At 40.7% G+C, this 27794-nt stretch overlaps 1 long non-coding RNA gene across 1 annotated transcript in view; it reads left to right on the forward strand.

Annotated features, from left to right (window-relative positions):
• The window catches only part of LOC309369641, an 18111-nt gene extending 1114 nt beyond the window's left edge, over nt 1–16997 (forward strand). Inside the window, exon 3 of the long non-coding RNA XR_014168209.1 lies at nt 16784–16997. This is a non-coding gene — a long non-coding RNA (uncharacterized lncRNA). The remainder of the gene's footprint in view (nt 1–16783) is intronic.
• Nucleotides 16998–27794: the final 10797 nt, after the last annotated feature.

The raw sequence follows: 27794 nt of genomic DNA on the forward strand, positions 1-27794 counted from the left end.
GTAACTCTTGCATTGCATTAATAACATACTATGATGCCTGTAGTCTGTGCCCAAACATGTGATGAAGGCTATCTCTCCCCACAACCCAACACACACACACAAATCTATCCACAGGAGAGTCATCTGACTCACAGAATAAAGTGTGTGTCAATTTTGATGGGCACCATTACAGCTCAGAAGTTGCAAGCTTCCCGAGAGGTCACCAGCAGAGGAACTGAAGGCATCACTCAAGAGAAGTACTATCTTTCTGAAAGATTTCAAAGCACAGAACCTTTACAGCTGTCACATTGTTTTGGTGTTCCCTTCCAGTAAGCATATCTTTACCAACAATGTGTGCCCATCAATCTGGGTACAATGAACTTGTTTTCATCAGTCTGTAACTTTCAAGTTCCAAGACGGATCCTTTGTTATGTTCAGGTTGTTTTACCCAAACTAAAATATTTGTATCTAAAAGGGGCTCCTCTGCTAGGGAATGTGGGATAATGTGTTTTTGATCACAGAAGAAGTGGTCTTATTTTGCAATGCAATTATCTACATGAAAATACTAGTGCTGATGAAAACAAGTGATTAAAGTGATTTAAATATTCAGTTCTTATGAATTCACAGGTGTGAATTTGACTGCAAAATGTAAATAATATTTTCCAAATTTGGAACAAGTTCTACAAGGAGATTTATTATGATCCGTGTTCATCAGTTCCCTCGTGAGTTTTCAGATCTGTAACAATCCTTTTTTACTTTGAAGTGGTAAAACAAAAGTTATGGACATGCAACATATTTGAAAATGGAATTGAGGTTTTTTCTGAATCTTTTGTACAGTGTTATTGTTGATTGGCTCTCAATGAGCAAAACACATCAGTGCTGGTTTACTGATCAACTATACCGATGTATAACTGATGTACAGTGGTACCTTGGGTTACAGACGTTTCAGGTTACAAATGCTTCAGGTTATAGACTCCACTAACCCAGAAATAGTACCTCAGATTAAGAACTTTGCTTCAGGATGAGAACAGAAATTGTGCTCTGGTGGCGCGGCAGCAGGGGGAGGCCCCATTAGCTAAAGTGGTACCTCAGGTTAAGAACAGTTTCAGGTTAAGAACAGACCTCCAGAACAAATTAAGTTCTTAACCTGAGGTACCACTGTATTTAGAAAACTGAAATAATCTCTGCCTTTGTAAGCACTCATTGAATTGCCTCTACAGCAAAGACACTGAGGCATTTATGTGAACTTCTGTTGGTAAAAGTCTTGAAGTGTTTCACCCTTAAGCAGGTCTTAATTAAGAAGAATTCTTCACTGACACTGAAAAACTCTCATTTGTAATTTGGCAAATAGCTTGTGTTTTTCCAGGTTGGCCACTTTGAGAACAGATTCTGGACTAGATGTGTCATTAGCCTGATCCAGCAGGATCTTCTTATGTTCTTGGTACATTGTCTACACGATGGTTCCCAAGTGTTACTGTCAAATTGTATTTTGTTTGCCAGAAAGAAAAAAAAAGTTGACTAAACCCAATAGCTCTGAGGTCTCCACCCCATTTTCCAAGATAAGATTGCTGTTGCAAAATCTGACTTTGGTTTTGGATCCAGGTTAACTTAGTCACATGTTGGCCCCACTGGAATCAGTGAGATAAGTTAGTCATGATTCCCTTTACTGAACCAGATCATTGGGTCTATCTAGCCTGCTAGCTCTTTGACTTCTCAGGTAACCGTCTTTCATGTTGATGGTATTCCTGGAGAGGCTAGAGATTGAACAAGGCTTATTTTATTGTTTGATAAAAGTTACCATTTTATTATTTGATACTAAGTATTAAGTAATAAATATTTTTCTCTACAGTATCTTTACAGCATCTTTACAGTAATGTAAAGATAAAGCATCTTTACAGTAATGTAAAGATATGATGGATTCATATGAAAACAATTTTTTTTCTTATGCATATTTAATTTTAAAACAAATACAGTCATACCTTGGAAGTTGAATGGAATCCATTCCGGAAGTCCGTCTGACTTTCAAAACATTTGAAAACAAAGCATGGCTTCTGATTGGCTTCTGAATCGGAAGCCACGCAAGCCCTGTCAGACGTTCAGCTTCCAAAAGAACATTAAAAAACCAGAACAGTTACTTCCGGGTTTTGATCATTTGGGAGCCAGAACGTTTGAGAAGTAGGCTGTTCAACTTACAAAGTTGAAGGAATCAAAGTATGACTGTACTTTTCTTTTTTTAAAAGGAATTATTAAAACCTATCTGCATAGGCTTTTATTAGTCATTTGCAAATATGGCTATCCTGCTTTTCACTCCTCCTGTATATCATTTACGAAAAAGTTAAGTATCACTGGACCTAATATAAATCCTTGGGGGACCCCACTTATTACTTCCCTCCATTGAAACAATTTCCACTTGTTTCTATTTTCCATTTCCTGATCTGTCGATAGTTACTAATGCATAAGTGGAGCAATGATATTATCTCACGACTGAACTTCTCTCTGAGCAACAGCCAAACCTGATAGTTGATTAAAAAGAAAATTAGTCCAGTAATTCATTGCATTGTTTTGATAACTTCTCAAGCATCTTTTCCAGTGCTATATAAGAGGAAAGAGGGATTGACTTCCATGCAGAGGTGTTAACTGACATATTGTTAATATTTACAATGCTTCTATTGATATGATGTAGGTCTATGAGAAGAGAAAAATATTTCCCACTAGCCATCCCTAGCCTAGGAAAACTTCCTGTATCCCTAAGTTTGGTAAAAATGTTACTGTGATAAAATGCAAACTAGTCAAAATGGAAAATAGGAACTTTGCAAAATGAAGTTGGTTTGGAAGATTCACGCTGAGTTAAAGTAGATTTGCATTTCCAATTTATTATTTCTACTGCAGTTTTGGAAAGGCGCATGTTTATTTTGAGCTTGACATCTTTGCTCTGCAGGCCCTTCAATTTACAGAATACTGCATATTTTCTGCAGAACGGTAGTGAGTCTTTCTATAGATTGCTCTAAATTAATTTGACTTTGTTCAGCATTATCTTACAATTGCAGTGACCCTAAGGTGAACTTCCCAGTGTTAATTCACATGCCCATAGTGAGACTCAATGTTTCTAAGACCAGAAAAGATTATGCTAAACTCATGCTAATTATAATTTTCTAATATATTCTGAAAATCACACAGTTACCAAGTAACAAAAGGTCATTTCCAATAAACGATACCTTTTGAAGTAACTGATATATTAAATTGTTTGGGGGTTTTTATATATACTCTAGCTGGATCTTGAAAAGTAGACACTCATAAGCAGCATATTGAATACAAAATTGTTATTGGCATCCGTCTGTTTTGGGAGAAAATGGAGGAGTGTGCCTTTGGGGGTGAAGTCAAACTGTTGGAAGGTTACAAAAGCACCTGCTATGGCTGCAGAGACCAAATAGAGAAGAGACATGTTTTGTTGCAGCTGAGACAGGTAAAGATGTCCACTTTGTACACCACGATGTACACCATGGTGCTCCTTCTCCCAGTGTTCCTCCCAGCAGTCATTCCTCCTCTTAGGCACCAGAAAGGAATCAGGAACAAACAGTTGTAGTTAAAAACATTAGTCTATGGTCAATGTAAAGTTTTAAAAGAAGAATTTGGCGACCTCTCTCATAACCTTAAAAGTCACATGGAGGTACTATTGTCTACTTCATGGGTAGGCAACCTAAGGCCCGGGGGCCAGATCCCGCCCAATCACCTTCTTAATCCGGCCCATGGATGATCTGGGAATCAGCGTGTTTTTATATGAGTAGAATGTGTCCTTTTATTAAAATGCATCTCTGGGTTATTTGTGGAGCCTGCCTGGTGTTTTTACATGAGCAGAATGTGTGTTTTTATTTAAAATGCATCTCTGAGTTATTTGTGGGGCATAGGAATTTGTTCATTTTTTCCCTTCAAAATATAGTCCAGCCCACCAAACGGTCTGAGGGACAGTGGACCAGCCCACGGCTGAGAAAGGTTGCTGACCCCTGGTCTATGGGCTTTTTTAAGGCCCCAAATAGATGAGCATGCAGGATATGGGAGGAATGAGGTCAACAGGAAGAATTCCTGGCTGCAAAATATAAGCTACTGGTTGCTTGCAGTGGAAATGGAACACGCCTTTATTTGGTGCTCCCCACCTCACCCTAGTTTCTTCAGAAGTTAAATATTGGTGAGTGGAAGAGCAGGCGCTTCATTTCTAATATCAACATGCTGTATGTCCATGAACACTAAAATACCATGCACTGCAGAACCTGCGACTTCATATTTCAGGTGCTTCAGATATATATTTGTGGGAAATTGGGTTGGACTAGCCTATCTTTATCTGAAAGAAAAACAGACAATCTTGGCTTTTACAATGACAGAAGGCACTATATTACAGTCTGAGTAAGTTCTAATTTATATATTTTAATTGCTGCTATATCTGCACTGTCCCTGTTATACTGAACTGCAAATTTAAATGTGTCCCTATTGTGTTTCATGACTTCCCTGATTTTGTACGTGAGCGGGAACTGGTCTGTGACCGAAATAATAAATTCATTCATATATTACAGTCTATATTACAGAGTAAATAGCATACAGAAGGAAGGTGTGGACTTCTCAGTCAAGTTCAGTGGGAAAAAGTGGTGTCGGCAGTCATCCTTGGTATGAGAATTAGGGCATCACAGGTCTATTCCTCTTTTTTATCTATCAAGTGCTTGAAGGCATGGACTCCTTAGTGGTTTATGCAGATTCATAGAGACTACAGGATACAATACCCTTCCACAGTGGACACAGATGCTGAGTGCCAAGAAAATTGTAGCCAAAATGGGACATGCGAGGAAAAAAAAAAAGGCATCAGCATGTTCATGCAAATCCTGAGGTCCACAGATGCAGATCCCCCCCCCGAAAATACTAAGGGGGCATCCCTACCCCAATAAAAAAACCCAATAAGGCCAAAACATGCAAAGTAGCCATGGTATGTGGTCAGTTGGAAAAGGTCTATGGGGAAAATAGGATGGAGAGAAAGAAGAGCAAGGTACAATACCCTGCTTAGAGGGAATGGCTAACTGAACCATTTCAGTAGGAAAGATACACAGCAACATTAGGTTGCAGGACACAACCTGTGTGTGTGTTATTTTCTACTTCTGTTTCTCATATTTTTCATCTTGCGCTGTTCTCATCAAGTTCAAAGTTAATACAAAATCGCATGGAAGAAAGAGTAGCTCTGTTATCTAAGAATGTGTAATGCAGCATACCTTTCACATTAGCATCTCAAATCCCCAGATTGCGCATGTAATGTAAGAACATTTTAAATAGTCTCAGTGGATCTCTCTCCTGTTTGGAATTTGAGCCACAACCCCTCAGCATGGTGCCAATAATCCTTGTTCAGGTGCTAGCCCCTAGTGTACAAAGTGATGTATTAACTAATAATCTCTGTCACCCAGAAAACAAAATCCATTCATCATATACAACCTTTTTCACCCACCTACCCATCCTTGCCAATAAACACACAAAGAATAATAACAAAAAGGAACAAGAGCTATCTTGTGCTGCCTCCATCACATAGCAAAACATATTATAAATCAAAATATGGCCACACAGGACTCTCAGAGCAAAATGAATATGGGGCAGAATAGTTTCTTCATTTAACACGAAATGTATGCCTTGTACAGTCAGGTCTGTATGTGAACAAAGGTTGACTCTGTACATTGCATTCAGGCTTCAGTCCTACACACACATGGCCTGGAAGTAAGCCCCATTTAACTCAGTGATTCTCACTTCAAAGTAGACTTGGACAGAATACACTGCTAGCTTCCAAGATGATAGAACTTGTGAATATAGACAACCAATCATTTTTTTGCTGCAAAACATAGGCCTGGTTCATTCAGCCTCAAATCTTGTCATGGAAAACAGGTTCTAGCTTAGACTTCTCTCATGTATTAGTGTTCTATAAAAAAAGGTAAAGGGTCCCCAGACCATTAGGTCCAGTCGTGACCGACTCAGGCGTTGCGGCGCTCATCTCACTTTATTGGCTGAGGGAGCTGGCGTACAGCTTCTGGGTCATGTGGCCAGCATGACTAAGCCGCTTCTGGAGAACCAGAGCAGTGCACAGAAACGCCGTTTACCTTCCTGCCAGAGTGGTACCTATTTATCTACTTGCACTTTGACATGCTTTTGAACTGCTAGGTTGGCAGGAGCAGGGACCGAGCAACGGACGGGAGCTCACCCTGTAGCGGGGATTCTATAAGCAAGGGTAATTCCCCCCCCCCAATCAAGAGCAATCACTTTTTGGAGCTATTGGCTAGAAAGTTGCCAGAGTTTACATGTAGAGGTGCCAGTGAAGTTCTCCTGAGTCAGGTTCAGGGAATAACTTTGAGGGGCTTGTAAAAGCTTGTCTAAGTTGTGAGGTGAGCTTTTCACAATAGCTCAGAAACACATGGTTCACATAAAGAAGGTTCCAGATGGATTCCCAGGCATCTCTGGTTTTAGGGAGGGCCAGAGTTCAGTCGTAGAGTGCATGCTTGGTATGCAAAACACCTAAGTTTGGTTTCTGTAATCCCCAGGTAGGGCTGGGGAAGGCTCCTCTCAGAAACCTTGGAGAGCTGTTTCAAGTTAGTAAAGACCAGGGGTGGTCAACCTGTAGTCCTCCAGATGTTATTGGGCTACAAGCCCCATTGGCCCCAGCTACAATGGTGGGGGGGTGATAGGATTTGTAGTCCAAGAACATCTGGAGGGCCACACGTTAGGCACCTCTGGGATAGACAATACCGAACTATGGTAGATGGCTCAGTTGTCTGATTAGCTTCCTAGTACCCAAATCCTTCTCTGACAAATCAATACTAAGAAAAGAGTTGATAGAGACTGAAGGGTTCCAAGCATCAAACTGGGTAAGTAAATGATACAAGTTATTGCCTATTTTTTTCTTAGGTTTTTGTTTGTTTTGTTTTTTCTTCGAGAAATGCAGCCATGGCATATCGTGCATGTCATTTGTTTTGATTATTTTTTTTTAGCATGAATAAACCACAGCAGCATAGTATATTGAGCATATTACAGGTTGTTCCCAGATATTCCAGAGTGTTTGGCTATAAACAAGGGAACTGATTATGACGAAAATACAATAAGCCAGTGCGCAAGGATAGGAGCCAACGTGGACTTATTGTGGCAGCAGCCCACATGTTATTTCTAAACTGTGGTATTAATTGTTACTTGTAGGGTAGAAGCTGTATTTGTATGTCAATGCTGGATTTAATGATGAGGGGATGAAAAAGTGATCAAGGGTTCAAAAGGATCTGAAAGGTTCAGAAAATGTGTTCCTCAACGCATCCAAACATCTGGAATGCATACAGGAGAGAATGGCAGTGAGACTTTACTAGTAAAATGTAACCAAACCGTTTAGCTGCCCTGCTCCATATTTCAGACACTTTCATTTTACAATACACAAGAAACCTAGCACTCCCTGTTAGATGATTTACTATTCTAGACAGCTTATATAGAAGAAAAGCAATTGAACATATCTGGCCACACCAACCTCCCATGCCAATAGCAAGGTTTTAAAGTAAAACTCAGCACAGCTGTGCATATACCTGCCTTGTCTTCTTCATGTGTTGTTTTCAGAAAGAACAGCTTTGACCACGTTGACTTACAAAATGATAAATACATCGTTCACCATAGACAATTTAATGTGATTCAAAAAGATACCCATTAAACTTTTTCACCTAATATTTAGAGTCATCCGGGTTGAAAAGCTGGGTGAGTTACCAGTAATTATATTTGGAGGACAGATTCAAAAATAAATGTGTCAGGCTAGCATAGACAAAACAGACACCACGTAGCAGTCATTTTGTGAACAATGGCTTTCAAGAGGGTTTTGTTGTTGTTGCAAGGATTAGCATGTTCAGCATAGCACTCTGTATGACAAAAATGCTTGGAAAGAGCCATATGACAATATTCACAATTATGTAGATCACATTAAACTTTTGACAATGCTTCCTGGCACTGCTTGTTTATTTTGTTTTATTTTTTAGGTTTATTTCAATTTTTGTTCAGATTTTTATTTTTATTTGTAAGCCACCTTCAATTTGCTTTTATCCTGGGATATAGCTGTTTAAGGGAGCTAAATTAAATTCCACAAAGGCAGCGACAAAGCAACTCATTCAAATATGACAAAGAAACCCACGTTCTTATTACATATTATCATGACTTCCCAGCATACATGAAGGAGCGTCTCCACCCCCATTGTTCAGCCTGGACACTGAGGTCCAGCTCCGAGGGCCTTCTGGCGGTTTCCTCACTGCAAGAAGTGAGGTTACAGGGAACCAGGCAGAGGGCCTTCTCGGTAGTGGCACCCGCCCTGTGGAATGCCCTCCCATCAGATGTCAAGGAAATAAACACCTATCTTACTTTTAGAAGACATCTGAAGGGAAGTTTAGAAGACATCTGTTTAGGGAAGTTTTTAATGTTTAATGTTTTATCATGCTTTTAATATTCTGTTGGGAGCCGCCTACAGTGGCAGTATTAGTATTATTAGTATTAGCACGTTGGTATAAATATTCTGAGGGTGCCTCCTAGCAATAAAAGAAATGGAAAGAGGGGCCAGGTGATGAAGATGTGCTGTGGAGGGGCAGACCAGCTAGTGCATCCTCATTCTGCCTTCATCAGGTGAGGCTTTGAACACTTGAAGAACACTATACAAAAAGAGAGGGCAAAGAGGCAGCTTCGGAACCTCTGCTATATTTCCAGGCTCCAATCATATGACCACCTACGTATATAGGATTAAGCCCCTCTGACTGGGTCTTACTTCCCAGAAGATGTGTCTAGAATTGCACTGTCAATCTCCAAACTATGTTTTGTTGCATGTGAACTGAACAGTATAGGGCTTTTAGAAAATGCTGCTAAATGTTGCCCCCTTACCTAAAAAGAAGAAGAAGAGTGGTGTGCTTTTAAAACTAGAAAAGACAATGTGAATTCACAGTATTGTTTAAGTAGCCCCCCTCCCCCCACTGTCCTTATGATTGAATATGGTTAGGCTTGCATAGTCTGCAGAGGCTGGCATCTATGGGAAGAATGAAAATATGGTAACCACAAGGTTCATTAAGTCTTTGATGATTTACTAGCAGAGACTTATGGCAAAAGGGATGCACAAATTCAATGCAAGTACAGTGCTCTTTTGATAAAATAAAAATTACTGAAATAAACTGGCGGGCATCTGACAAAGAGCTGAATATATTCTGCAGAAATCAAATATAGACTTTGCCTGATTTATGCATGAACATTATGAACTAATAAATGAAATGCATTATGTTTTACTTTTTGTGCAAGTCAAAATTTTAGATCATAGTATTTTAACTTTTTTAAAGGAATATATATGTACTCATGAGTCATAATTATAATCTTTTGGATAACCTGCCTCTACCAGAACAATGCTAGGGTGTTTCTATATCAGTTGCAGATCGACAATTGTGCACTTATCCCCCATCTCACACCACACATGTACTTAGCCCTGCTAGTGAAATGCTTACATCCTGCAATTATATACTGAATGCAAATAAATTTTAACAATTACACTCCTTTTGACTGAATGGTCCCCAATGAGACAATAGTATTGTATTTCCGCATATATGCAGTTTCAAATCTGCTTTATTTCATACTCCATCTTCTATTCCAATCACATATTTATGTATCCTGCAGTTTAAATAATTGTTAAAGTTATCCTTTTTTGCATACTTCCATTTCAGCTTTTCTTTAAAATAGTTTTTTTTATATAAAAAAGCAGAAGTCATAGAAACAGAAGTTACATCAGTTGTATGGGAAACTGAGATATATCCAGAACCCCACCCTCCTCCAAATCGCCTTGATGCTTGTAGTTACTGCATAGTAGGGCTAAAGCTTAAAATGGGATTAGACAAATTAACGGGCAGAAGGTCTTTCAAAGGCTATTAAATGTGATAAGTAAATGCAGCCACCATCCATGCTCAAGGTAATGTGCCATTTGAGTCTAGATATTGGAACAAATAATTGAGAAGGACAGTTGCCTTCTCTTACTTTGAGTCTCCTTAATCAACCACTGCCTACCTGGTGAAAGGCCCCATGTTTGATGACCACAGAGTGTGATCTCTCACCACCAGACCACCAAGCTCTCATTTTCTTTTTCAATTCTTTATAAATATGTTTAGATATATGCAGAATCCCTGACACATGTCCACTTTCTGTGGTTACCTAAGGCTCAAAAGGGAAGCAAGGATTGTGCAGTTGTAAGTCAGGACCAAGGAGAGAGCATACAGAACCTTGGACAGCTCTTTGAAGCTAAGGCAAGAGAAGCTGGTTCACAGAGAGCTGGAGCCGAATTAAACCTTATGTAGGCTGACTGGGACGTGGGTGGCGCTGTGGGTTAAACCACAGAGCCTAGGACTTGCCAATCAGAAGGTTGGCGGTTCAAATCCCTGCAGCGGGGTGAGCTCCCATTTCTCGGTCCCTGCTCCTGCCAACCTAACAGTTCGAAAGCATGTCAAAGTGCAAGTAGATTAATAGGTACCATTCCAGCGGAAAGGTAAACGGCATTTCCGTGTGCTGCTCTGGTTCGCCAGAAGCGGCTTAGTCATGCTGGCCACATGACCCGGAAGCTGTACGCTGGCTCCCTTAGCCAATAAAGCGAGATGAGCGCAGCAACTCCAGAGTTGGTATCGACTGGACCTAATAGTCAGGGGTCCCTTTACCTTTACCTTAGGCTGACTAGATCTGAAGTGGAGGAGTCTCCACTTTCTGAAGGAGATGTTTGTTTAAAGGGCCTTCACATTATTTTGTAAAGATTGTCTTCTGTGAGGCTGAGGGACAGATGTACTGTAGGAGACCCATCTTCTGGGTCAGAGGCTGTGCCCTCTGGCTGAGAAGGCCCTAAATAAGGGACTGTTAGTTATCTCCCCTTAACTTCATCTGATATGCATTTCTGATCTTCTTTAGTCCTGGTTTGTTCTGTGTTTGTTTCTTCTGGTTTACCCTTGTTGCTCCTTGGACTGGACTCCCAGTTCCCATCTGCAGGCACACTCCAAACTGCTATCCTGATAAAATGACAGCTGTCATATATTATCATCTACTATGCACTTTCCAATTACCTTTTTACACTTTATATGCTAGTGGCAGAATGTAGTGCACATCAGGTGATTGTCCCATCTTTTGACACATCAAGTTTGAATCTGTTGTGGTTCCGATTACTGAAGTAAGACCCTACAAAACCCATTCCAGCAGTGCATTGCTAGCTGAAATGATAGTACTTCACTCGTTCACAGCTATCAGCCTCCCATTTGGCATGAGCTTCTCCTGTTCATTTTCTTTCTTGTTTCTTCTTTGGCCGACAAAGCTCAGCTTGTAATCCTGTCAGCAATCACTGAATGATTGGCAAAACATTCTTCACCAAAGCCAATTCCCTGGTTCACCCTTCAGTTATTTCATATTTTAGCTCATCAGTGGTTAGGAAAGCATTTTTACACTGCCGGGATCTGGACTCTATTCATGCACATTGCCTCCAGCATCAAGCTGGATAGGCCGATAATTCCAAAGCTAAGGCCCTGCTCGCCAGCGCTATAAATTTTATCACGCTGCAGCAAAATGCTATGATGCATGTCAAGCTCTTTTAACTTTACTCTGCAAAACTAACAGTAGAAATCCTGGCAAAGCTTCCACTGTTTGGCATTTGGTTTAAGTTCATCCTGGGTATCAAGATCTACTTAACAGACAGAGACCACTGCTGGGTCTAGAGCACAGAGACATCCTTCTTCAGGGAATTAAGCTAAATAGCTGTGAGACTGAAACCCAGACAACCATTTGTTCAGGTGGTGGCTGTTTCTCTCGAGCCAATGGGCAGAACCTTCTCTTCACCATGGCTTGTAAGAGCACATTACAGACAGATACAGATGAAAGGAAAGTGTGACATCTGCTCAGTCCTAGGGAAAAAACAGCTGTGGCAGGAGAATGTAGAGCGGGGAAGCAATTGGAAAGCCTTGCTTAATCCTGTTTCTGTCCCAGACTACCATATTCTTAATTCTCTCTCTCTCTCTCTCTCTCTCGCTCTCTCTCGCTCTCTCTCTCTCTCTCTCCACCCCCCCCCACACAAGAGCCCCCTTTCCCACATGAGATTACATATTTATATTTTCAAGAAAGTATGCATTTGAAAACATGCAGGTGGGAAAAAGTGGCAGGGGGTTCACACAGATTATTTGAAAAGAGGTTTGCACCCTATCGTCTGTGGTTGATTCTTCTCTCAAAATCCCCTCCTAACACCCCCCACCTAGAAAAACAGATATTGCTCTTAGAGAAAGCACAATTTTCATTGCAGACCTGCGTATGTGTTCGTTGGGTCTGCCCCCCTTTTTGCTCCAGTAGGCATATTCAGAGTTTTGAGAAAATTCCAGTGATACCTGTCATAAAATGGCTGCCACGGGAGCATGTAGTGGAAGCTGAGCAGGAAGAGCAAACAGTCTCATATGCATTGTGGCTTTTGCAGGGAATAGTTACTAAGATACTTTTTGGGTGCCATAGGAACTATGTTGGTGCCCATGCTCACCACACCAGTGACTCCATTTCTAAGCTATAGGTAGGCCCTAATACAGGGTGTGGGAGGACCATCAAGCAATAGTAAGGACCCCTAACCATTAGGTCCAGTCGTGACCGACTCTGGGGTTGCAGCGCTCATCTCGCTTTATTGGCCGAGGGAGCCGGTGTACAGCTTCCTGGTCATGTGCCCAGCATGACTAAGCCGCTTCTGGCAAACCAGAGCAGTGCACGGAAATGCAGTTTACCTTCCCGCCGGACCAGTGCCTATTTATCTACTTGCACTTTGACATGCTTTCGAACTGCTAGGTTGGCAGGAGCAGGGACCGAGCAACAGGAGCTCACCCCATCACAGGGATTCAAACCGCCGACCTAGGCTCTGTGGTTTAATCCACAGCGCCACCCGCGTCCCTATCAAGCAATAGTAGCTGATTGCAAAACAAATAGAAAGTGGTGTGGCCAATGCAGGATGAGTGAACAGAAGCAGAGCCAGCCAGCCTATGAGGTGGGCTGAAGCAGCTGCCTCAGGAAGTCGAATCCTTGGGGGGGGGGTGCCCCACCTGCCCCTGTCACCACTGGGCTCTAGCAAGATGTCAGAGAACTCTAGGAAGCATTCCATGAGATCTCACTGGAATCCACCATGTGACCCTAGTAGGCAAGGCTTCAGTGGGCCAAGGGGTCTGAGCAGAAGTATCAGGGAAATTATCTACACCAGAAATGTCATGCAAGGCAGATAGTCAGGAAGTGTGCTAAAGAGTGTCAAGGAAGGAAGACTGTGAGAGGTAATAGGGTAGGGAGAGAGTTCATTATAGATATCCCCTGTTTAAGAGTGTAAACAATCAAAACCACCCCCTCACCTTGAATCTAGTTGGATTAAAATTTATCTGTGCAAGTGAGGCATAATAGCGGCAGCTGTTGCCATTTATAATATCATGAGGCTAGTCTCTCCTCCCCCCACCCCCAGCGCTGACTACCTGCAAACAGCAGAAAGACAATAGCCATTCATCATTTCAAAACAAGACATTTTGGAGTGGTCTAGTAAGTAGTACACCGAGTTTTCGACTGCTGGGTTCTGCTTCTATACAGAGGGGAATTCCTCACTATGTTTTTCACCAGATCATATTGATTGCCGAGTGTAGCAGATAGTCAACTGCACAATAAATATTTTCCTTTCTTTTCCTTTCTTTTGTTTTTTACACAGGTAACTTAATGTAATGAACAACTTCTTCTTCTTTCTTCTTCTTCCTCCTCCTCTTCTTCTTCTTCTTCTTCTTCTTCTAGCATATTGGACTGGTTTCGTAAGCCTCCAAAGACAGCTTCCTAAAATACCTGGTTCACAAGTAATGTGGAACCAAAATTCCTCCCTAGGAGACCTTCTGCTCAAATTTGGAAGGGGGAGAGGAAAGGAGGAGAGGTAGCAATTTGAGGGAATGGGAGTGGGACAACAAAATATGCCAAAAGATTCTCTGCCACTTATGGTGGTGACCAAGACCAGGCTGCAGAATCAGATCCTTATGAAGAGTGAGGATTCATCAAGTGGAAACACTATTTTACACTATTGTATTCCTGGATGATATTTTTAAAGTGTAAAAGTGTTATTGTAAAAGCTACTCAGTCTCTGGAGTATCCAGGTTGGTACTATATGTCTAGCTATGCTTATCTGAGCTAAGCAAAATGTATAGGGCAAGGGAGTGCTGCCATTGATTGTCACTTATGCTTGATTAACCTTTAACCATTATCTATCTCACATGAATGGAATCCTTTTTATGTCACTCGCTAATACCAATGGAACTATTTTGCTCAAAATTTGACTGATGTAGCTGCCAGCTTCCTTAAATGAAAGGATTATACTGCTTAATCTTCCTTTTAAGATAATTTGTGGCAGATAGTTATGAAAGTAATGGGTCTTAAAAGTATTTCTGAAGAGGCCTAGGCTACTGTTTTAGGCATCCTTTCCCTACCTTGAACAAAGTATTTACATGAGCGGAACTGAAAACACCACAGAATATGAAAGGAAGTTCTGATTTGTGTGTACACAGAAGAGCTAAATACTAAAATTTAATTATGCAGGTGGCGTTTCATTGTTTAAGCTCTTTTATATTTTGCTCTTAATGCTGTCTGATAGATCAAAGCTTTCTTTTTTAAAAAAAAAAAGAGTTGCAGGGCTGTCTACAATTTATCTTTCAGCAAACGTCTGACCTTGTATTTCATTAGCAAAAAGCACCAAGAAGTCTCTTGCTGTCTTGTCCAGATACATTAGTGAATCTTACGCTTATCCACAGGCCAGCAAACATTCATTCATTTGTAAATGAGCAAATAACTAGTGTGTATCATGCTCTTCAGTAGAAATATTATATATATATATATATATATATATATGCTTTCGTAGATTTTCACGGGTACAGGAATGCAGGTTTTGGTGTCCTCGGGTGTCTTCCCGTGTAAAAGTTGGGGTGTCTAGGCGACGTTTCGACGAGGTCTCACTCGTCATCTTCAGGCTGGTGCTTTCGGCTTCTTGTTACTGGAACAGAGCAGGATCTCAGTGTTTGAGTTCCTATAAATACGTTGAGGGGGTGTGGTGTATAGCCTCCAATGTTCTGGGCAGAGAGGAAGTTCCCAGGCTAGTGTGCCTTTTCTTCTTTTGTTCCTTAATTACTTGAGGGATATCTTGAGTGATTTCTTGAGTGATATCCTGAGTACCACTTAGGTGGGTCATTAGGTGTGGATTAGTTGCTAAAGTCTTTGTGTCTTGACCTCTTGAACTTTGTGAAGAGTTTTTCTGAGAGGATGGCTGTACTGCACTTAGTTGTGCTCTGGCTTGGCTTCGTGTATAGGGGCGAGCTGTGGTTTTGTGGCCTGTGTCAGCCAGATCTGTGTAGGGATTGCAGGGGGGTGCAGCATCCGGAGGTGCCACCATGGTTTTTATTTATAGGAACTCAAACACTGAGATCCTGCTCTGTTCCAGTAACAAGAAGCCGAAAGCACCAGCCTGAAGATGACGAGTGAGACCTCGTCGAAACGTCGCCTAGACACCCCAACTTTTACACGGGAAGACACCCGAGGACACCAAAACCTGCATATATATATATATATACACACTAAAAACTGTTAAAAGAATAAAACACAATCAAAATGAAGTTGCAAAAGCAGAAGTTATACTTCTCAGCAAACTAAAACTAAAGTGGTGGAGAGAATATCTCAACTTTCATGGGACCATTTCTCTTATGCCCCGAAAGGGAGATATATTAATTGGATTTCAGCAGGTGCATTCTAAGAATTATTGGGGGGGGGGGACTCACCTTATTCAGGCATGTCAGTGAGGTGATAATGAGACTTTCAAGTGTGTGTGTGTCAAATTATCATAAAGAATTAGCAAAATACTGAAAAAGAGGCTGGATACCTCTTTTATTTTCTTCAGAGGAGTTCCTGCTTCAACATTAGTAGTTCACTACTTTTCAAGATCTGATGGCTGGTTGTTGTTTTGTTGTTGTTGTTCAATGCATTAAGGTTGGGTTTGTTTGTTTTTAGCAGACTTGCTCTATTGATACAGGGTAGACCAGAATCCCTTAGCTGTCATCCACAATCAATTGCCAACTTAATGGGACAAGCACTCTTTCACTGATAGACTTTTTTCAGCTTCCAGGGAACCCTTCCTTCTGGTCAAGACTTGAGGAAAACCCCCAGAAACATGATGCATATGTCTCCTCTAATGTCTTCCTGCTTCCTGGGGCCAACTTCTTGCTGCTGTAACTCTGGCCACTGGAGTTTTCCTCTTTTTGTGATCTCTTGGAGCTTTTGCATTCAGTGACTCCCTCTCTTCCATCTCTCTGTGTACTGTTCTTTACTGTGCTGGCTGATCATCAGACCACACATTGACCACATTGTGGACAACTGCCCTTTATATAATACATTTTTGTACAAGACCCTCTGACCAAAGACTTTTAATTACTTATCTCTCTGCACATCCATTTCTATGGAGAAAACTGGCCTACCAAATCCTGAGCTTTTGAAGCCTCCTGCCAAGTATAAAAGCTGGCAAGCTTTTAAGTGTTAACCACTGGGACCTGTAGCAGCTTTCTTTGTAACTGTAGGAGCCGACAGCAGGATGTATAAGAAATAACAGTCGGACTTCAGCTAGCGCTGACCTTTTCATCACTTATTCTTACCCAGGTGTAAACACAACAGTATTATTATACTCATAAACATTCTTATTTTTTCTGTTTATAGAGCATCTTAAAAATATCAGACTTTTTCTGATTCTCCACAGAATGCATGGAGGACAACTTCTAAAAGAATCTCATGGGCTGCAAGGCATAATGATTGGTCTCATCACTTATCACAGCTGGCTACTCCCAGAAAGAATCACCAATCTCAGGAATGGAAAAAGGAAAAGGAAAAGGGAAAAAAAAGTTGACAAAAAGCAGTGGTCAATCAGGTCACAAACAGGCAGAAACAGCATGAATAAAAGGCAATCTGTGAAAATAGTTTAGCTGCCCTGACAGAACTATTTGTGCACTCATAATTAAAACTGGCAGCTTAATGAGAGAAACAAATTATTATTTAGTTCACAGAGAAGGTTATTTTGTGGTATCGTTTTGTTTTTTTTAAAAGTGAATTGTCCTTTGATAGTTGTACATCACAAACCTTCCCTGGTCCCTCACTTAAAACAGCTCCTTTAAATTCTTTTCAACCCGTATTCTTTAAAGTATGAAATCTACTTTTGCAGTAAAAACAAAATGAGAAAGCAGAGCAAGACAGAGCAACAAGAATGCAGAATACTTAAAAGGGCAGCTTCCCAAAGGCTTTGAAAAAGTCTGCCTAAGCCATTGCCAGGTTTGTTTGCATTTGCTAATATTATATGCACTTTCATGAAGTTTAACAGTGGGAAATGCTTCTTGTTTTTAATAGATGACACACCTGTATTCCAGACTGCCAAGAAAAAAGGACATTCCATTCTGAAAGTTATTTTTCATGTGAATCACATATTTGCTTTGAAAGTGCAGACAACTGCTGATCAAGATTCGAGAACACCTGTTCACCCCCACATATAGGGGCATATATCCTTCTCACATGAGCACCATGATCCTTTCTGCTGCTGTTGTTGTCAGTTGTTTTATCATGCAATCCAACTTTTATTCATCTAAGCACATGGCGGTTCGGTAAACATTACTTTGAAGTTTCGATACCGATGTTTTAGAGCTGAGTCGGATCCTGATCTACAAATGGAACCTTTCTTGGCAATGATGTATAGGGCACTCCATTTTGTCAGCTCTATCCAGGGTACGCCAGTACTGGATTGTTCCAGACTGCATTCACACACAGGGTTTATTGTGCTAGTTTTACTGATGCAAGTACTTCTGTCCAGATCTAACATTCCTTTTACATGGCAGTACCTGTTGCCTTATGGAGCTGTGGCTTTTTGATTGCCATACCACAATGTCTTGTCTTCCTGTTCAGGGTGCAGGGCTCACAGGGTGGCGTGAGTGTGCCCTTTGGGTGCATGCCTGTTGCACCCACCAAGGGCACCAACCCAGGGTGCGCCCACAACAGCCATGCATGCTACATCACAGGCTGGGGGTCATGAATTGGAAAGTGCTATTGTCATCAAATGCCTTTAAATATGGATAGGGGACCTTTGTCCCTTAAGATGTTGTTTCCATCTCCCATCAGTTTGAGACATTATAGCCAATGTTAAGGGATGGTGTGGCAACATCTGGCCCATCAACATCTGGAAGGCCAGAATCATACCTGTCAACGTTTTCCCTTTTTAAACGGAAATTCCCTTATTCTGAATAGGATTCCTCGCAAAAAAAGGGGGAAAGTTGACAGCTATGGCCAGAATGTCCATATTTCTGCTTTAAAGCAAAGGAACAAAATCTGTCATTTTCTTAGCCCGAGGAAGCTTGATCCATAATAAGGAATGTAGATATATGAGGGCTAAATTAGGTCCTCCAAATGTCATCCACCTAAACAGATTAACAGCACTGTTTTCTCTCTTAATAGTCCTTGCTAAGAAGCAGATACAGGAGATAATCAAGTACTGGGATGGGGTGGGGGTTGTGGACTGGACTTAGCCAGATAGGTTATGCAGGCCTGACCTGAATGTAACTTCAAATAGGGTTGTGCATCTTTTCAACTGCTCTAAGTGGTGAAATGTCTTTTTTTGGATTTGGTCCCCCCGTAATAGTAGTTTCTGCATATGACAAAAGCAAATAACCAAGTGCTCTTTGGGGGTTAACTGAAGTCCTTCAGTCGGGGGGTGGGAGTTAAAATGGTGCTGAAAGATGAATGAATATGTTTCCATCACTTTTGTTATTTTATCTTCTGGTAGTAAAGAAATTTAGTCTGTAAAATTTTGTTAGTGTCATAATATATATTGAGAGACTGCATAAAGTGGCATGCTCCTTGTATAAATGAATGGGATACATTTTGAATCAATATTTGAATATCACATAAATCTTGCACCAGATTTTCCTCCCTCTGCATTTTTCTATTGGATGACCCGTTTAGACATTAAGACACTTCTATGTGCATACAATGAGCAAATGGCTTAAAGACAACAGCAATCTCTGTACTCCCTGTCCTCACACTGAGGTTTGCAACAGGGGGTCATGCATAAGGATGTATGCAGTGCCACAAGTCCACAGGAACAGAAAAATCATGTTTTCCACTTGTGCAAAGTTCTGCCACTGCACACACAACACACACTGTGTGAACGAACCTGTCAATTTCAGTTTCTCTCATTTTCTCCACTCTTACGTTCAGTTCTCCAGAGTTCTCCATCCGTTTCTGTGTTGTTATTTCCAAATAAAGTCCTTACAAAAAAATTATCAGCATTTTAATGTGCATTTCTTTTAACACAGAAAAATTTGCAAGCCGTTCCGCTTAATATAATGCATTTTTCTCTGTCATACTAATATGTGAATTTTCATGCATATTTCCCTAATATGTTTTTGGGTGGGGTGCTGTGCAAATTTTGAAGGATCACTGCATTTCAGTCTCTGTATTGTTTTCACAAACTCCAATTTGGTAGATTCACATTAAATTTACAGTAACTGCAATTATTTTCCTTCCCTAGACATGGATAACAGAAAGTGAAGCACATTCTTTGCAGATATGAAGAGAAGCCCCAATATTTCGTCGGGACTGGAGTTTGCTCTTTTTTTAGGTGGGTGGGTGTGGCGTTTGCCCATTCCTTGTGATTTTGTTTGTAGAGGGGGATGGAAATGGTTAATGTAGATTGACCAATGGGAAAGCTCAGAGGTGGAGCCTACCTGGTTTTGAGGCTCAGCCCAGGGGTTTTACCATTGGGAGATAGAGGAGTCAGAGTCAGACAGAGTCAGTAAGATGAACATAGCGGTTGTGACAGCTAGAGTGAGAGACAGGGATAGAATTGAGAGAGAAGAGTGTGACAGTGTGAGATAGTGCTACATCTAGTTAAGGGCACGCATTGAGAAACTTTTCTGAATATATTTAAAACTTGTTTGTTCTTCAATAAACTTTAATCTTCGTTGTTGACTTTACAACCTGACTGAGACTCAGTATTTCACCAGAAGAAACCTGGTTGGTGGCAGCGGAAGAATAAAGCAGTGGTGTACAGGTCAATAGCCTGTGAAACAACTGGGAGCTCTGTACGAATGCCACGGTGGGAATCAATGTCTATTTTGTCAAAATCATTTTCTATCAACAAAATACTTGAGAGCTGATTATTTTCCTTTTACTCAACATTAACAAGGTCAAAATAGGTCAAGATCATATCAGGGCTGTTCTATGAGGGTTCCATAGCTGGACTCAGAGCTGCCAGTACAGACAGTATCTGTGCAGCGATGTATGTACTGCTGTCCAAATCCAACAAGGGGTAACATTCATGCAACATTGTTTTCCTGCAGAGATGGATACGAAAGGGATATCTGCAATAAAGCCTAGTTCTGAGCATGGAGCATCCTTGTTGGTCAGGGCACAAGTAACTCTCTTGCACTCCAAATATAGGCATAACCAGTCAGCTTCCTCATCTCAAAGGTTTCAAGGTGGAATCCCTGAAGGCCACATACCAGTGCTTCAATATAAACATATTGACATGTGTTTGTTTTATGCATTTTCTACTTCAGCAAGCCTGGTATCCTTACACTCCCTGGAAATGTGCAGCAGAAGACAAAGTCTAGATGTAATTGGTCTATTAGGCAGGGAAATATATGCAGTGACATATTCATGGAATTGGATTGATTCAATTTGCATGTTTGTTGAAAAGGACTTATCCTAGTTCGGGTAAACAGAATAAGATTAAGTTTGATCTCTAGCCTCTTATTCAAACCAATTTACACAGTTCAGTGACAACACACAAAGAAAAAAAATATGTGTGTGCTAAGAAACTGTCATTTTGTAGGATATTGCGCTTGCTGTAAACACAAGTTTGTAGTACACCAAGCTGCACACCTATTGGCCACATCTTCAACCTCATCTCTTCATCTGATTTGCAACTATGATGTGGCCTTCTGACTAAGAGGATTTCCATTTTAATAAGGTCATGCTGTACTTGTTAACAGATTCACTAAAGGAAGAATTAATGTAACTAACTAAGAAATTGGGAAAGGCGACATTTAATATTATAATGCAATGTTTAACCTCAAACAAATATTACAAGAAATTATTATCCATATATACCAGAACCAAATTCTTAGGAAGATAAGACTCTATTTATCTGTGTATCTATATATAATCTATCAATCTATCTATCATCTATCTATCTATCTATCTATCTATCTATCTATCTATCATCTATCTATCATCTATCTATCATCTATCATCTATCATCTATCTCTATCTATCATCTATCTATCTATCATCTATCTATCTATATCTATCATCTATCTATCTGTCCAAACTCTGTAATAATCTGTTACTCACTCTCCCTGTCAAAGTGATTATGCCCTGGATTTGCTTGTATGTTGTTTGTTTAGCTGTGCGCAGATTACACTTTAAGTTTGAAAATGTAATTTAGTGTCATTTAAATGGTCCCTTGTTTCCTGGATTCCTCTGGTTGAAAATGGAAAATAGCCTATACACAGCTAAACAAACATGGATGGTGCTGGTAATATTCACTATCTTTTAAATATGTGTGCATATGTATATTGAACTAGGGTTTGTATGACTTCAGCTGATTAAAATAGAAAACATGTGACACTGAGATGCAGTAAAAAAAATGCCTCTCTTTCATACAAGCAAATCCAGGGTGTACAACTGAAGTGGGCTGACCATAATTCTGGAGATTCAGCAGTCCCATCTCAGAGAAGGCTTCTCTCTTTGGATCTGATTCTTGAGAAAAGTTGTCCACAGCTCTGACCTGCTTTTGGGTGCAAGCATCATAACCGACCAGATACATTTTAGAAGAGAGGGTGAGGAGCAGGAGCACATTAAAGAGCACATTAAAGAAACCAAAGGAATCTTGTTATTACAAACTTGGAGAAATCAATGTATGTCCTTGAAAGTGAAAGCCATGCTAGGTAGATGTATCAATGAGCACCAGAACAAGATTGACACTTGATATGCCTATACCTTATTGTTTGTTATTTTAAAATCCTTTTTCGTTCCCACAAACCTGGATTATATATGCTAAAAACACCAAACAGATTAATATTTCTGCCTTCTCATGATTATTGGATGAGCAGCTTCTGCCTAAGGGAAGCTTTATGAAAGGCATTTGTGAAAACAAAATTATTGCTTAATTATGTATCAAAGCCCATTATTTACAGTTATATAAAGACAGGGAGTCAGACAATAATGAGGGTATCAGAGGAAGACATGAGCCCAATTAATGTAGCCAGCATTACACACCGTTAAGGCTACTACTGATGAGAGGAATTCCTTTTCAGCTACTGGGCTTCAAAGCTCAAGCAGCAGAGGGCTTTTGTGGCCAAACCAGGAATGGGATTCTGGCATGACTTCAATCATGCAGCATGCTTATGCATGCTATGATTGAGTGGGGCTTGCAAGGCTAGATAGAAGACCACTCTGCTCCACCACCTGCCTCTTTCATTCTCCACCCACTCACTCTCCCTGAGCGCAGTACAGATTTCACTGGCTGCCTTTTGGAGTTGAGCAGGATATTTTTGCCAGTTGGTTCACTTGTTGACTGATCATTATGGTGTTTTTTTTTTGGTGTGTACTGCTTCTCTTATTGTGCTAATTTGGCTTGTTTAAATAGGTTAATGTGCTGCTTTGTGAATTGGATTGCTTGGCATTTTCCTAGTTTCCTAGTTTAGTTGGTCACATTTGACAGGTATCTGTGGGAATTCCTCTTCCTGGGGAGGTTTGACTGTCACCTTCACTATCTACCTTTAGGCGCCCGTCAGATTGACATCTAATATCCTTTTAAAATGTGTTGGGGAGGGGGGATTATTGGCTTGTTCTTGTTCTTATTATGTATTTTGTGTTTTTATATTGTGATTTTATGTTGTGAACCACCCTGAGACCTGTGGGTATAGGGTATAGGGTGGTATACTTCTTCTTCTTCTTCTTCTTCTTCTTCTTCTTCTTCTTCTTCTTCTTCTTCTTCTTCTTCTTCTTCTTCTTCTTCCACAGGGTAGGGGGTGGTGAAACCCTTAGGCACCTTGAAGATGAAAGGTGAGACACAAAATGTAACACCCATCTGGATTTGTGGGGCACCAAGATGGGGCGGCTAAGGCAAGGGTGGAGGAAGTGGGTGCGGTGGGTGCGGATTGCCCGGGTGTCACCACTGAGGGGGCGACAAAATGCCAGGCAGCACTCACCGCAGGGCCTGCAGCCTCCTGGGAGGGACACAGTGGCTTGGGCACACACAGGCTCCTCACTGACCCTCACAGTCTGCCCACTGCCTCCCCCCAGCTGTAGGGTGGCTGAGTGGGAGGAGGCAGGCCCTGTGGTGTGCCCCACCCCTATGGGCGCACCACCCCAGGTGCCCAAGCAGCTTCCTCTGCCGCTGGGGTGAGGAAGGCCTCCCTACCCACCCTTGAATAACTACTTGTTTCCCACAAGGCCGCACTGCTGATAGTAAACAAACAGCAGCCATGTTTTCCAAAATCGCTTTTGTGCCACCTCTCTCTTCATTTCATGCTTGGAGTCACAATTATTCTGCTTTCCATGTGCTTTTTGTCATTTAAACTGATACAGCTTTATATATGAACTCTGTACTTTAACAGAGGATTCTCTCCTCCCTCACTCCCCTCAGTGATATTTTTTTTTATAAAGTTTCTTCTAATTGCAGTGTGACAGAAAGGCTGGTATCTTAGACAAACTGCCATGAGGCATGATCTGCAAATGGATGGTTAAGTGACATGCTTACTGTGCTCACAGACAAATGCATTAAAAGTACAGTAGAAAGAAACCCAGCAGGATCTTACAGAATCCCATAAACATCCCCACAGGGCTCTCACAATATTTTGCAAAGGGCACTGAGCCAAAAAGACAAAAAGGCCCTTCAGAACATAACAATGAGGAAATGATGAGATCTTAAATTGATGGTTTCAGCGCATCTTTGTGCCTTCTAAACTTAGCCTGGAACAGTTTGAAATTGTGCAAAAATGTCAAAATCTGCTATTTTCACACGACCCTCCATTACAGCTATTGTGGGTGAATGACAATAGGTTTACCAGTATTGGGGTGGGTTTTTAAAAAAAACAAATATTTTAACATTTAATTTAAGAACATCTAAATGTAGAGTTCAGTGTTCGGGCACATTACCATGCTGGAACTTTAATGAAAATATTATCTAGTCTTTTTCCACTGAAGTGCTCATTGGCAATTCTTTCAGTATTTCACTACAGTCTTCTTCTACACAGCCTAAGAACTCTGACAGGCCCACTCTTTCCCTTCAAAGGCTTGTTAACTATGTGATGAATAAATCTGTCACTTTCAATTCTGAAGCTGCTCTCTGTTTTGATTGCTGCAGGATCCCATATCTGTGGCAACTTTTCACCACTCCAAATCGATTAAAAAAGTGATTGGCTTAGCTTATCGGAGGAGTGGTGCTGATGGAAAATGATTGATTCATTGAAACTGAAAGACAGTTTGTGTGTGTGTGTGTTTCTGTGCACCTTTTTTTTTTAAGTGAAAAACAGATAATGAATTCTCAAAGAATCTATCATGGCCGAACTAGATGCACTTTCCCCCCTTTCTACAACTGGAGACTAATTAAATGCCCCTGAAATCAATAGTAGAACTTCTGATTAATATGTAGGGGCTTCATTTAAGGAAATTACTTCATTTCACAAGCCTTATAAAAGACTCGACAGAGCTTTGTCTTCGGCAGTGGAAGCGTTTTGTTTATTAATTTGCTTCCTAAGTGTCTTCAGCGTAATGGCAAAGTGAGTTGAAGGGCTTCAGTTTCGCTTCCAGAATAAATTTGTTGCTGCGCACAGCTATCAAACCACTTACTCTTGGGTAGGTCCACTTTGGAGTCAATATAGCTACCCTGGAAAATGTAATCTTAACTCTGATTGTAAGATATACCGTACACTGCCAAAAGCTAAGTGTTTTATCAGAAGAATATATCTGTTACAGATAAATAACCCTAGTGCATGTCAGTGAGTCAACCAGCAGTGCACTTTTTTTTTACCTAAACATATTAGGAGAAGATTCAGCTTTCTCTCACCATTCACTTCTGACTAAAGTATATTTCTATTGACCGGACACTTCCACTAGCAGAACGGAGGAGATTTCCTCTCCCCCTTCTTCCCCCTTCTTCTCCTGGGGGCCTCCTGCCACACTTTCTAGCTGAGCCTCAGCCTATGGAATCAACTACCTCCCATGAATAGAAAGAAACTTTCTGTGCACAAAATGTGAAGTCCAGACCCAACCCCTTGATCTTGCTAAAGCTATTTACTCAGCCCTGCTTCAGCTAAAGCAACCCTCATCCCAATGAATCTGCAGCCAGCTTTTCATTATTATACCCAACTATGAACCAGCATGTCTTTGGTTCTTTAAAACCCTTCTGTGAATATTTCCACTCAAGTTGAGCAAGTGGTGATATTAGTAACAGGGCTAGGGATTCTTATGCTCTGCGAAGTGTGTCAGGACCTCTGCAACAGCTCATGGACTATAAGGGAAGAAGATTCTAGTAAACCACAATCCCCCTGAAGAATCATTTCAAGTTTTGTCATATTATAACAAGCTCTTGACTCATGTTATGTGTTATTCTTGGAGCAATTTTCTTGCATCTGAAAATATCAGAGATCGGATGTACATGCTGTAAGTGCTAGAGATTTATTCGTTTATTTCATAAGATCCAGAGAAGCTGGAGGTTCAATCACATGAGGCCTTCATGGATGGAAAAAGCTGTTCTATAGAGAAACAAATGGACACATCATTTTTGTAATTTAGAAGCAATGGTAGCAATGGAGAGAACAAATGCAACTTCAGAGGAGAAGGAAATGATTAATTGTATGGTACAGTTCCTTGGCTGTAATTGAATTATTTTCTCTTTGAAGAAAAGCTTAAGTGTACAATAAATGTTAATTATATTAAGATCAGCACAGTAGAACCAGGATTCAGATTATTTTGCGGAAACAAGAGGGATTTACTGGAGATTTCCTGAAGAAAACCTCCACCTAAAGATTGCCAGAACTTCAAAAACCATCCAGACCACAATTTTTGTGAAGTATTGTGTATTGATGTGACACTAAGGTGATCGTATTTAAATCAAGTTAGCCCGGCTGACATAATAATGGTTATAGGCTTGTCAACACCAATGTATCACCACATATTCATTGAGATTTCAAGGGAATTTAATATGCAGCTCCTTTGATCTACACGTGGACAGGAAACTTATGTTAGCTTGGGATCTAGTCATCAAATCTATGGGGATGGGTGAGTAGGGCTTGTCTTGGTACCAAAAAAAAATGTTTTGCACACATTAGTATACTTCTTAATCATAAAAGAGAATATCAAAGTGGCGAACAAAACTATGGGCTATGCAAAGGCCTGCACCACCAACTTGATAGACTGTTCTTTCTTGCCCAACAATGGTAGCGGGTGGGAATTGGAGAGACAGCAACATCTGTGGGCGGCATCATTTCCAGCCCTGTTTTGAAAGTATGTGGTGTCTAGCCCCTTGGAGTAGTTTGTACCTTTAATAAATGTTCAAAAAAGAAGGCAAATGGTGGGAAGCCTTTGGCTCCCTTGTAATTATAATCCTCCCATCACAAAAAGCTCTACTTTATGAAACATGCACCTCCAGCTCAAAATCTTTAGGAAAGATGCCACTGTAAGAAGAGCTGGGGGGCACTGCACACAGCCCCCAGATCAAGACAAACCTCTACAGGCGTCTTCCTCTGGAGTGCAGCACGGGACGGTCATAACTCTTCAGTCCTGTTGTGCAGCAGCGACACATATACGAAGATATGTGGATACTCCAGTATATCTGAAGGAGCGTCTCCACCCCCATCGTTCTACCCAGACACTGAGGTCCAGCACCAAGGGCCTTCTGGCGGTTCCCTCATTGTGAGAAGCAAAGCTACAGCGAACCAGGCAGAGGGCCTTCTCGGTAGTGGCGCCCTCCCTGTGGAACGCTCTCCCACCAGATGTGAAAGAGAACAACAACTACCAGACTTTTAGAAGACATCTGAAGGCAGCCCTGTTTAGGGAAGCTTTTACTGTAATGTTTAATGTATTACAGTATTTTAATATTCTTTTGGAAGTCACCCAGAGTGGCTGGGGAAGCCCTGCCAGATGGAAGGGGTATAAATAAATTATTACTATTACTATTATTATTATTATTATTATTATTATTATTATTATTATTTTACTCAAACAGCAGAGTAAAGCTGGAAGCTGAGGCTATGAAGTGTGGAATCTAAGTTATTTTATTAAGCAATATATACAGGACAAAGCAATCATGGCATCCTCTCACATCTTCTCTGAGAGAGAGAGAGAGAGAGAGAGAGTACAAAAGTACAATACAACGGAATCCGAAACCAGGGAGAAGAATTGAAGGAGGAGAACTGGAAGAAGTTTAAAGACTATCTACAAAAGCATTGTAAACTGTATGAATGTTAAGAAAAATGTAAGATCTGCAACATTAGGGCTCCAACAAATTAATAATCTATGTGTGTAAAAGTACATGTAATTGTAAAATAAGATAAATTGTGGATAAATGGTATTCTATAATTAATCTTTGATAAGAGAAATTTAAAAGATTAAATTTGAGATTGGAATATTGGGAAATTCAAATAGATAAATTAAATTAAGTTTATAATTTGCTGGTAAAACTTATGAGCTTAGAGAGTAGGAACAAGAGACGTGAGGAA

This window comes from Podarcis melisellensis (assembly GCF_964234715.1).
Source record: "Podarcis melisellensis genome assembly, chromosome: 5".
Taxonomy (NCBI): domain Eukaryota; kingdom Metazoa; phylum Chordata; class Lepidosauria; order Squamata; family Lacertidae; genus Podarcis; species Podarcis melisellensis.